At 44.0% G+C, this 14,435-nt stretch overlaps 1 protein-coding gene across 4 annotated transcripts in view; it reads right to left on the minus strand.

Annotated features, from left to right (window-relative positions):
* The window catches only part of LOC138627878 (leucine-rich repeat and fibronectin type III domain-containing protein 1-like protein), a 248,102-nt gene extending 237,544 nt beyond the window's left edge, over positions 1-10,558 (minus strand). For all 4 annotated transcript variants that reach the window (XM_069710514.1, XM_069710515.1, XM_069710513.1 and 1 more), the window contains exon 1: positions 9,022-10,558. The gene's annotated coding sequence lies outside the window, so the exon portion shown is untranslated. The remainder of the gene's footprint in view (positions 1-9,021) is intronic.
* Positions 10,559-14,435: the final 3,877 nt, after the last annotated feature.

Consider the following 14,435-nt stretch of genomic DNA (forward strand, 5'->3'; position numbering starts at 1 on the left):
ACAGAAACCAGATCCAAAATGGAGTCTGCGATCAGATTCACACCTGTGTGCTATTGTTTTAAATGAAGTGAATTCAATTAAAACATCTTATGGGCTGCCCGAGATTCACATAGTGATAAAACTGGATTAGTATGTATAAAGTGAGGTGTTTAAAAATGCCCTTGTAATGTAATGCACCGGAGAGGCAGTGTTTCCGAGAGGAGGCCTCATCCATTGCTCACATCAACAATCATGAAACATGAAGCAGGTTTAATCATTAGTTGAGATGTGTCAGCATGTGAACGGCTTCCGCCTCAGCTAAACAAGTTCCACAGGGAAACCCCGAGATTTCAAAACTATTTTAACCCCGTAAGCGCCGGGAAAATTACCACCAACAGTCCGACACAGGCAGCGAGGTCAATAGGAGGTCAATAGGTCAATAGGAGGTCAATAGGTCAATAGGAGGTCAATAGGTCAATAGGAGGTCAATAGGTCAATAGGAGGTCAATATGAACAACTTTGGCTCAGAGACACTCGAGACGGTTCTGAAACACGATAAGCTTCTCTGTTCAGAAATAGCTTCGTTCAGACGGTAAATAACAGCCCGACTGAAGCTGAACGCTGCTGCACAACCTGCAAAACAAACGGCATCAGGAAAGTGTTCAAATCCAACCGACTGCTCCGTCAGCACGTTAACGTCCCAGAATCGGACGTGTTGAACGATTACAGACAATCGTGAAGATCTGAACCCCCAAAATAACAGAGGAGGAAAAGAGTGCAACGAGTTGAGAGGAGCAGACAGCAGCAATCAGCTTTCACAAGAACAAAGAGCGCTGATTTACTACCCTGCTGTGTGTGTGTGTGTGTGTGTGTGTGTGTGTGTGTGTGTGTGTGTGTGTGTGTGTGTGTGTGTGTGTGCGCGCTCATACTGTGTTTGATGGACAGTGAAATGGAGGGTAAATCTACAGAGGCTTCACCTTACAGCAACCTCCATCTGCCTCTCTCTCTCTCACACACACACACACACACACACACACACACACACACACACACACACACACACACACACACACACACAGCGCCGCAGCAGTCATGTATTTCTGCCTGTAAAATCCCAAGTCTTTTAATCTCAAAGGGGACGGACACACACACACACACACACACACACACACACACACACACACACACACACACACACACACACACACACACACACACACACACACACACACACACACACACACACTGTGGCCTTTGGGACGCTCAACATGATTCAGGGGGAGAAGCAGCCCGGCCTTAACAGCACATGACAGACAGATAGAGCTGCATCAGGAGGTCCAGTGTGACGGTCCAGCACATCATCTCACACACACACACACACACACACACACACACACACACACACACACACACACACACACACACACACACACACACACACACACACACACACACACACACACACACACACTCTCTCTCTCTCTATGAACTTTAACTCTGCTCAGTTCCACTGACTGGGAGATTAGTTCACTCTTGTCCGTGCATCACTCAGGAATTAGTGAAGAATATTATCTTAAAACCTTCAACTGTCTCTCCAGCAGCCTGAAGCCTAAAGCGTGACTACCTCACATTTTGCTGTAGTGGACGGGCGTGCCTATTTCACACTTTGCCGTGATACTTCTTTAAGTAGTCGCGTGTACAATCTGTCCTTTTTTCACCATTGTTGATGTGATATTCTACTCTGAACATGTGCACCCCCCCCCACACACACACACAGTTATTGTGTTCATTTCCACTAAATCATACTGCACCATCCATCAGCGAGCTGTCAGATATGACCTTCAACTTGAACAAGAGAAGGAGAAACACATAAAGCACGAGAGAGACAACCAGAGGAACACGTCAAGGAACAAAGAAAAAAACAGAAGAAGAAGAAGGGCATGAAGGGAGGTAGATAAGACCGATGACGAAGGAGAGAGATGGAAGGATTGGAGTGATGGACAGTGGTGTGCAAACAGGAAGACAGAGTGAGATGTGATGAGCTTTAGATCACTGTCCTGCTGAGATTAGCGTGCTGACATCCATATTGAATTTACACGGGAGTCGTGCTCGTGGTGCGTCCTCTCCCCGGCCGTCCTCCGGGGGGCGTCACACCGCGCCGGCTCATATTCAATTTAAACTTGACATATTTTACCATTTTCTCATTAATCCCCCGGCTGTCAGATCACACATGTAGATTCACTGCAGCGGCGGGGTGGAGGAACAGAAATGACCCCCTTGTTAAACTTCAGAGTTATCTGCTCCCAGAATTTAATTCAATTTAGACGGAAATTTCTGCCGTCCTGAGAATCTGGTCTGTCGTTTCAAACAAAGACGTGTTCTCCCTCGCGGACCGAAGACAGGAAAGACTTGTTTGCAAGACTGTAAAAAGCACTTAAGATGTTTCGGGGGGCTCCTCGCTCACATCTGGTTTAGTTTGCTCTTCAGTCGTGATATCCTCATTCCCAGTCTCCTTGAAATAAAGTAGAGTAAACACAGCTCAGTGTCCGTCAGACCGGTGCAACGACTTTCCACATTTATTCCACGTTTAACTGCCAGACTGCTTTAAAAGGAGAAACACATCATTTTTAAGGTTTTTAGTTTTTTTTCCCTCCTTAACTTGGTACTGTTTCAACACAACAACCAAAAAGCAGCGAGTTTTAGCTTTCACACAACCAGCTGACATTTCTCAGCCGAAAGGAAACAATTCCAAATCACCTTTTTTTTTGTCCGACTTCCTGAATTTCAGCTGAAAGAGCATAAATTCTTCTTTTTTTTTTTTAATCACAGCAACCAATTAAAGATGTGTTAACTCATCGTCGAAAACAAATCGTCTCTTTGTGCCAACAGATACCTGAACAGATGTTACATGTATTTTCATTCAATGGCTCCGAGATAATTTCATCCATGATGAATAAAAGTCATGAAACATCTTGACAAAAACAGTTGGTGGGCTTTTAGGTAATCAGTTTTATACCACTGTCAATTTCTTCATCAGCCCAACAGGAACTGCAATCCCTTATTTGGTCAGAAACGTGGGTCACACATCCGCAGTCTATTTCCAAAAGCTTCATCACAACAGTTTTGTTTTTTTCTGAGAAAGGCTTTTACAGAAATAAACTGCAGGCAAGTCATGAGGAGGGGAGGTGAAGAAGAGGAGGAGAGGGAACGAATTAACACCTTATCACAGTATTTGTGGCTTGTAAGTGTGGGTGTAAAAATAAAAAAACATTCAGATTAGCTGGGAAATTGTTATTATTATCATAATAATATTACACAAATGGTGGTTTTCAATCCAGCACTTGACTGTTACAGAGATAAGTTATGATGGAGTTTAAAGTAAAGTGCCAAAGTACACGTCTTTATGTTCAAGATGTGTGAAATGGGAAAGATTGAAGATAAATACAAACCACAGTTCTCTGAGCTTTATGGGAGAAGGAGGAGGACGGGAGAGGGTAGCGGGTGGAGGGGTTCTCAAAATTACAGTCATTTAAGTTCCTATTTCTGCGATACTACTGGTCATGGTGTTAGTGCTCTTGCTGTGTCGGCACATTACTGGATTAAACAAAAACAAACATCTCTTGCGATGTCCTGAAAGCAAGTCAGAGTGAAAAGGAAATGAAATGTGCTGATAGGAAGGAGCTCCAGGGGGTCCAAGCATTTCATTCCAGTCTAATGTGTTTCGTAGAAAACAGTCCACCTGCTGCGCACCTTCAACCAGACAGGAAGAGAAGGAAAAGGGAAAAGGAAGAGAAAGTCAGCCGAGCCGAGGCGAGGCGGTTGGACGGACAGATGGACGAGGAAACAGATGGGTGAGGAGATGGAGGGATTGAGGGTAGAACTCGAGGCCTTGCAGATTAATCCACAGATTAATTATTTTAACCAGACAGGATGCAGACTTTCTGCTGGAATGTCAATCACACATTGTGATCTGGATATTTGTGACGGCCTCTTACCTGCTCATCTGTCACTGGAGTGGGCGAGCTGTTACGTAATATAACTACTAACGTTTCTGGAGTTAGCTCTCTGCGTGACAGCTTGCAAAGATCAAAACACAACCTCATTCACAGAGCGGGAAAATGAGTCCGACAAAGAGAAGCTCCAAAAGGAAATGAGAACGTTTAAAAGCAGAGAGGTCCGGTCATCGACGCGCTGGATGGAGTCCAGGATGCCAGTTGAACTCAAGGACTTAGAAATATGAAGCCTGCAAGAAGTTCAAAGTCTAAAATAAACAGGGATCGCCCAGATTCAACATCAGATGTAGGACTTTCTGTGAGGAAGCTTTTTAATTTGTGCTCATTAATCCGTCTCAAACAATCACGCAAAACCTCCCGACTTGTGATGACTATTAGTTTTGCATTTTGTAAGCAAGAACATGAGACGGTGAATCAAAACATCATCGGAGGATTAATCGAGGATATAATTATGATCTGCGACCCTAAATAGATGAAACCTCCTTATTTTAGCATCCAGAGGTTTTGCTATCGCCGCATGTTTAACTCAGAAGTTTCAGAGGAGTCTTTTTTGTGCAGTCAAAGAAAGAAGGAACCGAATGTGTCAGAGGTAGAAGAAAGATGGGAAAGGCATCAAAGTATAGCGTGCTAAGAGGAGGTGTGGAGGCGGGGAGGTGCTCTCTCTGTCTCTGCCTCTGCTAATGGGATGTGAAGCACATAGTAATGCTCTCCATATAACAGTCACCACAAAACAACGCACCACTGCAGCCGCATTAACACATTTCGGTCTATTATCACACTCAGCCGCCGCCACCTGGGTTGACTGTTCCTTTGCATGCCGGCCTGCTTGTTGCTTTTATAAACCTCTTGTTTGCGGTATGAGTAAGAGTGTGTCTGCCTGTCTAACAGCCTGGTGTCTCTGTCACCCTACATCCCTCTCAGCTGCCTGCCTGCCTGCCTGTCTGTCTGCACAGCAAGCTTCTGCAACTGGATGTATTTCATGTATACAACCGCCCATCCTTCTATAACACATGTACTCTGAATTAATTAGGGATTAGAACGTCCGACGCAAAAATAACCAAAGATGTCTTGATGAAATATACAAAATGTTCAAACACCTGCAAAACGAAACACCTATTTCCCCAAATCCTAAAAAAACCTCCAAAGTCCAGAGTTCGCGAAGCTCCTGCAAATCTACTGAAACCACAACAACTTCAAATGCATCTTTTTAGGCCCTGAAATCATCATAGTGCTTTACATGTGTACAAACCGTCTTTCTGTTTAAATGAGTTGGAGTTTGACCACATGATGAGGAGACACGACATCCTGAAAACATCCCAGACATTTAAAGTAAGGAGCAGTGGTCAAACATGAGGAAGTAGCCACATTTAGATGTAAAAACTGGGCGCAGATTAGGCCTGCAAGTAAACATTTATAATCTAGTATTTGTAAGAATGAAATGGAAATGTTGTAATAGTAGTTCCTCTTTTATTGATCAGACTATGAATATTCTCCCTCTTCTAAACCCACCCTCCATGCAGGAGGAGGTCAGAGGTCAGGGTGAGCTGCAACACACAGACTCTGATGGTGGTAGGGATTCAGCGTGTCACTCAAGAACAAGTCAGGAGGCAGGATGTTTTACGACATGCCTGTAAAATCTTCCCTGCCTCCTGGCGTGTTCGCTCATTTCATCCCCTGTGACACAGAACGACAAACATCCACCCACTCTGCTTGGTGGAATAGAAGCTTTGCGTTTTGTCTGCAGCAGTTCAGCTGCTCTTCACTTTGACACGGACACCCTGGACGCTCGGTTCAAATGAAAAGAAAACCAGCCTCACTGTGTCTGTGCTGCACGATAAAACTCTACAATTTATACCTTTTATGCAGGATTACAAATGGTTGTGAAACTGCGTTGCTCATGTACGGCACTTCATGGATTTGCATCTGACCGTAAACAGTCAATAAGTCTTTTGGACCCCTCTGGGGTCATAGGTCTGACTTTTCAAGGTTCTTAAAGCTACATTGGCTCTAAAACCTCTGTCACACCTCTCTATAAAGATTAACTTCAATTACAGTGGTCTTGAATCTGGTGGACCTCTTCGATTTGTGTAAGAAATTGTTATTTTTTTAAAGCTACTGAATCATTTAAATATGTATACGAGCAGCTTCTGTAAGATGTTTGTGTTCATGTTCAGACTGTTGGCACAGAATGGAACGACCCATAGCAGGAGATAGTGAAAAGGAAAAGAAGAAATGTATCTGATAATGGCTGCAACGGATGACCTTGTGTTTCCCCTAGGCTCAGATGGAGACTGTGCAAAGAGGCATCGGTAAAGAGAGTAGGAGCAACTTCAGAGCACTTTGTGCCAGTCTCAGGGCATACACTCATACTGTGGATGATTAGATATGACACAAATGTTTTCCTGTAAAACCCTGTCTTCAGAATATGTCATGGGCTCACTTTTTTGTTTGTTTCCCATGCTTTGCAAGCATTAAGGATGTTTTATCATAACTACAGTGCCATGTGTGCAGAGTTCATGTCTCGCCTTGTATGTGGAAAACTTAACTTCTATGACTAAATCTATCTCTGAGATACAAACAGATATCTTCAGATAAACTCCACGTTGCTCTCCGTGGTCCTAAACTAGCTCCAGCTTCTATTGCACTGTTCCTGGCTTCTACGGAACTCTCCATAGTCCTGAAACAGCTACAGCATCTATATTACACTCTCCCTGGGTCTAAGGATCTCTCCATGGTCCTGAAACAGCTACAGCATCTATATTACACTCTTCCTGGGTCTAAGGATCTCTCCATGGTCCTGAACCAGCTACAGCATCTATATTACACTCTTCCTGGGTCTAAGGATCTCTCCATGGTCCTGAACCAGCTACAGCATCTATAGTACACTCTTCCTGGGTCTAAGGATCTCTCCATGGTCCTGAACCAGCTACAGCATCTATAGTACACTCTTCCTGGCTTCTAAGGAACTCTCCATGGTCCTGAACCAGCTACAGCATCTATATTACACTCTTCCTGGGTCTAAGGATCTCTCCATGGTCCTGAACCAGCTACAGCATCTATAGTACACTCTTCCTGGGTCTAAGGATCTCTCCATGGTCCTGAACCAGCTACAGCATCTATATTACACTCTTCCTGGGTCTAAGGATCTCTCCATGGTCCTGAACCAGCTACAGCATCTATAGTACACTGTTCCTGGCTTCTAAGGATCTCTCCATGGTCCTGAACCAGCTACAGCATCTATATTACACTCTTCCTGGCTTCTAAGGATCTCTCCATGGTCCTGAACCAGCTACAGCATCTATATTACACTCTTCCTGGGTCCAAGGATCTCTCCATGGTCCTGAACCAGCTACAGCATCTATATTACACTCTTCCTGGGTCCAAGGATCTCTCCATGGTCCTGAACCAGCTACAGTTTCTTATGCATTTTTCCTGGCTTTTAAGGAACTCTCCGTTGTCCTAAATTCCTGTTTAAAATCAAACCACAAACTACAAGCCGTTGTGTTTGGAGCTATCCATGGTGCTGACAGTCTGAGCTCACTGCAGCACTATGCCAATGTTATAGCTATCTGTGGTTCTGAAACTCCATCAACTCCCCCTATTGTACTGATCCAATGTTAGTCCTTAGCAGTAAGATCAGTCTTTATCACAGTCTCCACGGGACTCAGAATGCCTTGAAGCTGCTGACTCTGAGTCTGCTTGTCTGAAGCTACCTGTGAACTACAGGCAGCTCCTTCTGATGTCTGTGGAGATATTTTTGGACCGCCCTTTCAGATTATCGCCTGGAACAGAAGCTCTCTCAGTGTGGAGCTGTCTCTTATTCCTAAACACTCCCTGGCTCCTCGCTGACTGCTGTTACCAAACCATATCTGTGTCCTGTTGTGTGTCCTGCTCTGCTGTGTTCCTTTTCTGTGTAGTATTCAGGACAAACAGTGTAGTCCAGCTTATAAATATCATAGCTTTGTTTGCAAAAAATAAATAAATAAAAATGTTATATGGTGTTCTGCTTGCACGTTGAATGGCCAGTTATGATGGTTTCAGAGCAGCCCATGTTTAGGCTCATAAATAACGTTTTGGTTTGTATCTCACATATAGTTGGAACAATAAGTCCAACATTTCTTCTTTTGCTATTATTCAACCTCTTCTTCAGCTCGTCCTGCCCTCTCCTCACCTCATCCTTTCATCCTGTCGTGCCCCCCACCTTTCCTCACCTCACCCTCTCCTCACTTGTTATCCTTACTTCCATGGTGCTCTCCCCTCCTCTGCCCTTGTCTTGTTCTGAATCCCCTCTTTAACCCCCCCCCCTCATTCTTTCCTCCTCTCTTCTCCTTCCACCCTTCTTCTCCCTTATCCTCTACTCACTTCTACCATCTTTCCTCACCCTTTCCTCTCGCTCTCCAATCCCTGTTCCTCTCCTCTTGTGTTCTCATCTCCGAGCTTTCTGTATAATAGATGCGGCTGTAACGCCAGTCAACTGGAGCGGCATGATGAGGCAGCTTTAGAAACAGAGAGCGAGACAGACAGGGAGAGAAAACTCCCCCAAAATGGGTTCTGTTACTGCGCTCCCACACGCGAGCGCGCGCCAAGCGCACACGCACGCACACATTCCCATGCAGGCTCGGCGGGGCTGCCTGCCCGGTCCATGCATCGCAACACACAAGTGTCCATGTCCATCATGGCTAAATAACAATTACCCCTTCAGCATGTGAAGCAGAAACAGATCCGCTCCAGATTTTGGAGAGCTCTAAATAAATTGTCTGGTGAAAGGCAGAATCCACCAACACAGGCGCAAAAAGCAGAGCAGTCACAGTGAGCGAGGTTATGGCAGAGCCTAATCAGATTACAGCGATGATTCATTTCCTGGGCACTAAGAATAAAACTATTGCTGGCACCGAGATGAGCCTGGCATCCCCGTGGCAGGAGAAGAAAAAAGGAAAAAAATCAACTGCATAGCAGAGCTCGGTCCCAGCGAGCATCCTCCGCCATCTCACACACCCTGCATTATTAACAGCCGATCAATCAGCCTTACCTTCATCGATCTCCAGCTCTTCTCCTCTTGTCATGTCTCTTTTCTCCAAAATCCCGTCTTCCTTCTCTCCACTAATGAGTTAAATCACAACGAGAAGCCCCAAAGGCTTGAAAGCAGCAGCTTATCCCAACTCCCGGGCTCCTCTCCTGCGCGGCTCCTCTCCCGCGGAGAGAGAGAGAGAGAGAGAGAGAGAGAGAGAGAGAGAGAGAGAGAGAGAGAGAGAGAGAGAGAGAGAGAGAGAGAGAGAGAGAGAGAGAGAGAGAGAGAGAGAGAGGCTATCTCGGTAGTTGGTTTTTGGTTGGTTTTTTCTGGGGCTGAATAAACGTGTGTTTGTGTGTACGTGTGTGGGACCGGGCAGCGGTGGAAGCGGAATTGCCGGAACAGACGTGCGCGCAGTCAAGCAGAGGAGGAGAAAAAAAAAGTGGGGGTGGGGGCGAACCGGGAATCCAGGTGCCGGTGGTCCTACCGTGCAAACCCACCACAAGCACTCATGTACACGTAGATCCTCCAGAAAGGGTGGGTGGGTGGGTGGAAGGTGTCGCGCGATTACTGAACAACTCCCCGTTAGCCTCCCGGTCGACTCCAAAAGACAAATTAACGTTACTCCAATGGCGTATTTAAAGTAGCAGGGGCGCAGGAGCTCGGGCCATCCGCGGAGATGTGTGTGCAGGTTTGCCTCGAGCCCAGTCCCTCACGAGACGTATCCAAAATGAGCCGAAGCAGAGAAAAAGTGGTGTTGGGAGGTTTTAACGGTTTTAATTCCGGTAACGTTCGTCTCAAGTCCCGGTAGAAATCCGCGCGCTGCTCCAAAACCCCAAATACTACCAGAAACTACACCCACCTCCACCGACCGCGTCCTTGAGTGCAGATGCCGGTTTTTTGGGTTGGTTTTTTTTTGCTGATCCAGGCACCCGTTAACGGGTTAGTCTGCTCCCCAAAAACCTGCAGCTATTCCTCCTTTAACAAATGAAACCATTTTCACTTTCAAAACATTCCGGTAATGCGCGCGGTCTCCCGTTCGCGGAGGCGGCTGCAGGCTGCCGGTGGTTTTCCTTTATACCCACAGCGACGAAAGATGAAATCCCGGTCCGGGCGGTGTCCGGCTCCGTCCTGGGTTATCACTAAGAAATCACACCTGACTCCGGTAATCCAACGAGGAGCTCCGAAAACATTTCTTAGGAGGAAAATGCACTTTTGAGGAAAATGACTAATCTGGTGTCGATGGTTTTAAAGCGTTAGTGGAGGCTCGCGGACCCGCAGCGGGCTCTGCGCACCGAGAAGTCGCCTATTGTTAGAGGGGGAAATCAGCCCTCCGTTGGAGATCGTGATAACCCTCGTGCCGTCGAGGCTCCGAAACGTCACATTGTCGGTCAGCTGTCCTCCTTTGTCCGGTTACAATCCTCCGCCACACGTCCCTCTGTCCGCCGCTTCCTTCCCTCCAGCTGCTGCAGCTCGAGACTGGATTTTTTTCTTTAAACAAACGGTTCAAGTTTGAAATTCAGCTGCAAATTCCAGCGCGTGCTTCCTTCCGGTTGGAGGCGACTGTAGGGCGCGAGGATGACTGACGGAAGAGGAAGGGGTGCACGAGAGGCTGCGCGAGGGGTGGAAACAAAAAGACACACCCATCAAGTCATCTATCGATCTATCTATCTATCTATCTATTATCTATCTATATTATCTATACATCTATTATCTATCTATCTATCTATTATCTATCTATATTATCTATACATCTATCTATACATCTATTATCTATCTATTATCTATCTATTATCTATCTATCTATTATCTATCTATCTATTATCTATCTATTATCTATTTATTATATATCTATCTATCTATCTATCTATTATCTATTTATTATATATCTATCTATTATCTATCTATTATCTATTTATTATATATCTATCTATTATCTATTTATTATCTATCTATCTATCTATCTATCTATCTATCTATCTATCTATTATCTATCTATTATCTAGCTATCTAGCTATTATCTATCTATTATCTATCTATTATCTATTTATTATCTATCTATCTATTATCTATCTATTATCTATTTATTATATATCTATCTATTATCTATTTATTATCTATCTATCTATCTATCTATCTATCTATCTATCTATCTATCTATCTATCTATTATCTATCTATCTATTATCTATCTATTTATCTATTATCTATCTATTATCTATTTATTATCTATCTATCTATTATCTATCTATTATCTATTTATTATATATCTATCTATTATCTATCTATCTATCTATCTATCTATCTATCTATCTATCTATCTATCTATCTATCTATCTATCTATCTATCTATCTATCTAAATAAATAAATAGACTGAAGCAACAGAACTGAAGGAATGATAAATGGAGAGATAGATCATCAATAAACTACAAAATACAGGAAAACCATAAACTAATTACTGGTATGTAAAACATAAATTAGCATGTTATTCAACTTAATTTGAGCTTAAATGTAATTTAATCAGTTTTACGTTCCTGTAAATTAGTTATTCTAATGTGTTGTGTGTTTCCGAAACACCAGGCTACACTAGAAATGTCATCAGTTATACAGTGAGGTATAATTTTGCGCGGTCAAGAAACGTAACAGCTGGAAATTAAAATTATAAACTGGCGCAAAAATGACAATTACCAAAGTAAACCTGCCGGTTCTGAACAGACACATTGGAAACACAACAAAATGTAACAGCATAGAAAATACTAAACTTAAACTACTGCGTCCAACACCAGGCATGATGGGAAATGAGCACCATCACGACAACGTAATATTATGCGATTTTTTTTCTGAATATATTTTTAGTAAAACAACTATTGTGGTTGTCGCCAAAGTAAAATTCCAGCTGAGGAAAATATCACTTCTAACTGATCTTGGAAGAAGATCGTTGTTTGTTACGCGGGTGTGTTCACGAGGCTTCTTTACTGCACAGACAGATTTAATAGCATTTCTATTAAAAAAGAAGAAGTGGAGTTGTCCGCATGGAGAAACTGAAAAACCTGCTCGGTGAATGAGAGAACAAGAAGTTGCGTGATGAGAAGATGAAAACAGAGAGGCAGGTGGAGAAAGTTCCTTCATGTCTAAATCCAAGAAGGGAAGCGAAAACTGTCCAAAAGAAGCAGCAGGTACATTTTTCGGACAAGTCGGCAACCTGATCTGATGGCGGATGATCCGTCCTTCGAAATAAAACTAACTGTGAAATATAAAACTAGGGAATTTCTGAAGGACCACCTGCCGAGTGCCCGGTTGCTATGACGATTCCCGACCCTACATTGGAGCAGCCGGTCAAGACAGGACAGCGGAAAGAAGCGCTGACGAGGGAAAAGAGGCTGCGACAAAAATCCTCACAAAACTAAAAACTACAAGTCCTACGGAAACAATTCTTTCTGCGTGTGCGACAGAATCTTGTCGTGAATAACCGTGTTGATTTTCAGGCTCCGAGCGTGTTTTCTTGTTCGCAGGTTAGAGACGTCGACCGTTTCTGCTTTTGGACCAGAAGTTTCAGAGCTTTGGACCAGAAACGGTCCAGAAAGTTCATAAAACGAAAACTCTGGTTGCGCAAAGACCGTAACACATATCAAAACACCACTTTAGTCAGTGAAAGTTTAAAGACATGTGACCTGTTCAAACTTTAAATGACATTTCTAGTGTAAAGCATGCCGGAGCTGTAGGGCTTTAAATCTGGCTGGGTTTTCTCCTCACTGCGAACATTTCCCTTCATGTCAATGGGATTTTCTTCACAGTTTTTCAGCAGATTTTTGAAACACCGCGTGATGAATTTGTACCAAAAGTCACAGCAAAGTATTCCCTATCGAGACGCATTGATTGATGTATTTTTTTTGCGTGATGAGTTTCACGACAACATTTTGGCCAAAAATGGACAAATAAGTGGAGTAAGTTTGAGCAGCAGTACCAGCTGTATTCAACCGGGGTCGTATTCACGAGGAGAGGCCGTACGAACGGCGCCCTCTGGTGGTATTCACATTTTCTATGAGCCTCGTTTTCACGAGTTGTGACGCGTTTGCTGTTTCCAGAAAGGTCAGAGGTCATGGAAATGTTTGGTTGGATGTTCAGATAATATATTGTAGTTTTAGTCACGTAGAGTTTGTCTTCATAACTAAGATAACAGCCGACATCTGAGGAACATGTTGCCTCGTCTTTTCCCTCTCTGACTTTGTATTTCCTGCGTTATATTACCCCCAGATACGGTGGGAAATTAGCTTTTAGCTTTCAAATAAGAAAAATGCTGAATCCCAAACCGGGACACGCGAGGCCCGACATCTGTGTCAGTTCCTGTTTACGGTCTCTGACGCACAAATGGAGCGATGTCGGACTGGAAGGAGGCTGGTGGAGCAGGGAGAGGGTGAAGGAGGAGACGGGCTTCGGTGGCACGAGGGGTGGCTGCCGCTACCGCTGCAGCTGCGCATTAGAATTAGCAGCATCGGGGGAGCGTCACACGTGGGCCGAATGCTGAATGTGGCATCGCCGTGTAAGTGGGAGACGTGCTTTCCATCTCTTCAGTAAATGCCAACACTGTTAACATGCGGGGGAGCGTGAGGCGACGGACGGCAAACGAAGAGTCACGACGGACGAGTTGTGACTCGGTAATAAACGGAAGGACGATGGGAAACACACAAATCCACAAAAAAGACACAAACACACACTTTAGTTTCACACCGTTAATGAGTCAAGAGAGAAGTCATGCTCAGAAAGGGAACTTGGTAATATAGCCAGTGAATGGGCTGAGGGATTGTGGGTATTCCTTCCTCACGCTCGTGGTTTAATAGATCTGTATGAGATATATTAGTCATTATGTTAGTGATGGAATTTACACAAGAGACCGAATCACTCTGGTGTTGTCTCTCTCTTTTATTATCGTTGTCACACACACAATATAATCTCTGACCTACATACACACATGGTCCAACAAATGCATAGATTAACATGATAGATTGATGTGGGGGATTGGGAATATTAGGAAACGCTGGAGAGGATGTGAGGGCCCTATATCTCCAACACACACACACACACACACACACACACACACACACACACACACACACACACACACACACACACACACACACACACACACACACACACACACACAGCTTGATCAAATTTAATCCTGGAAACCCCCTCATGGGAAGATTTCTCCTCGCTGATGATTCGGTATTCAACCACATTAAAACCTCCTACAAACCAGCAAAAAAAAAAACGCAGAATTTTAATTTAATAAAAACAACATTGCAGCAGCTGATTTCACTGATAAAAGATGAACAACCGAAAAGGGAAATGAACCGGTGGAAGTAGCAGAAGGGACAGTATTTTGGCAAAGATGGTTGATTTTCTGTTATAAGATTTTTTATAACACCTATTAACCA

The sequence above is a fragment of the Brachyistius frenatus genome, unplaced genomic scaffold (genome assembly GCF_029030835.1).
Source record: "Brachyistius frenatus isolate BFR_SWC_R1_liver_20210118 unplaced genomic scaffold, ASM2903083v1 Contig_92, whole genome shotgun sequence".
Taxonomy (NCBI): Eukaryota; Metazoa; Chordata; class Actinopteri; family Embiotocidae; genus Brachyistius; species Brachyistius frenatus.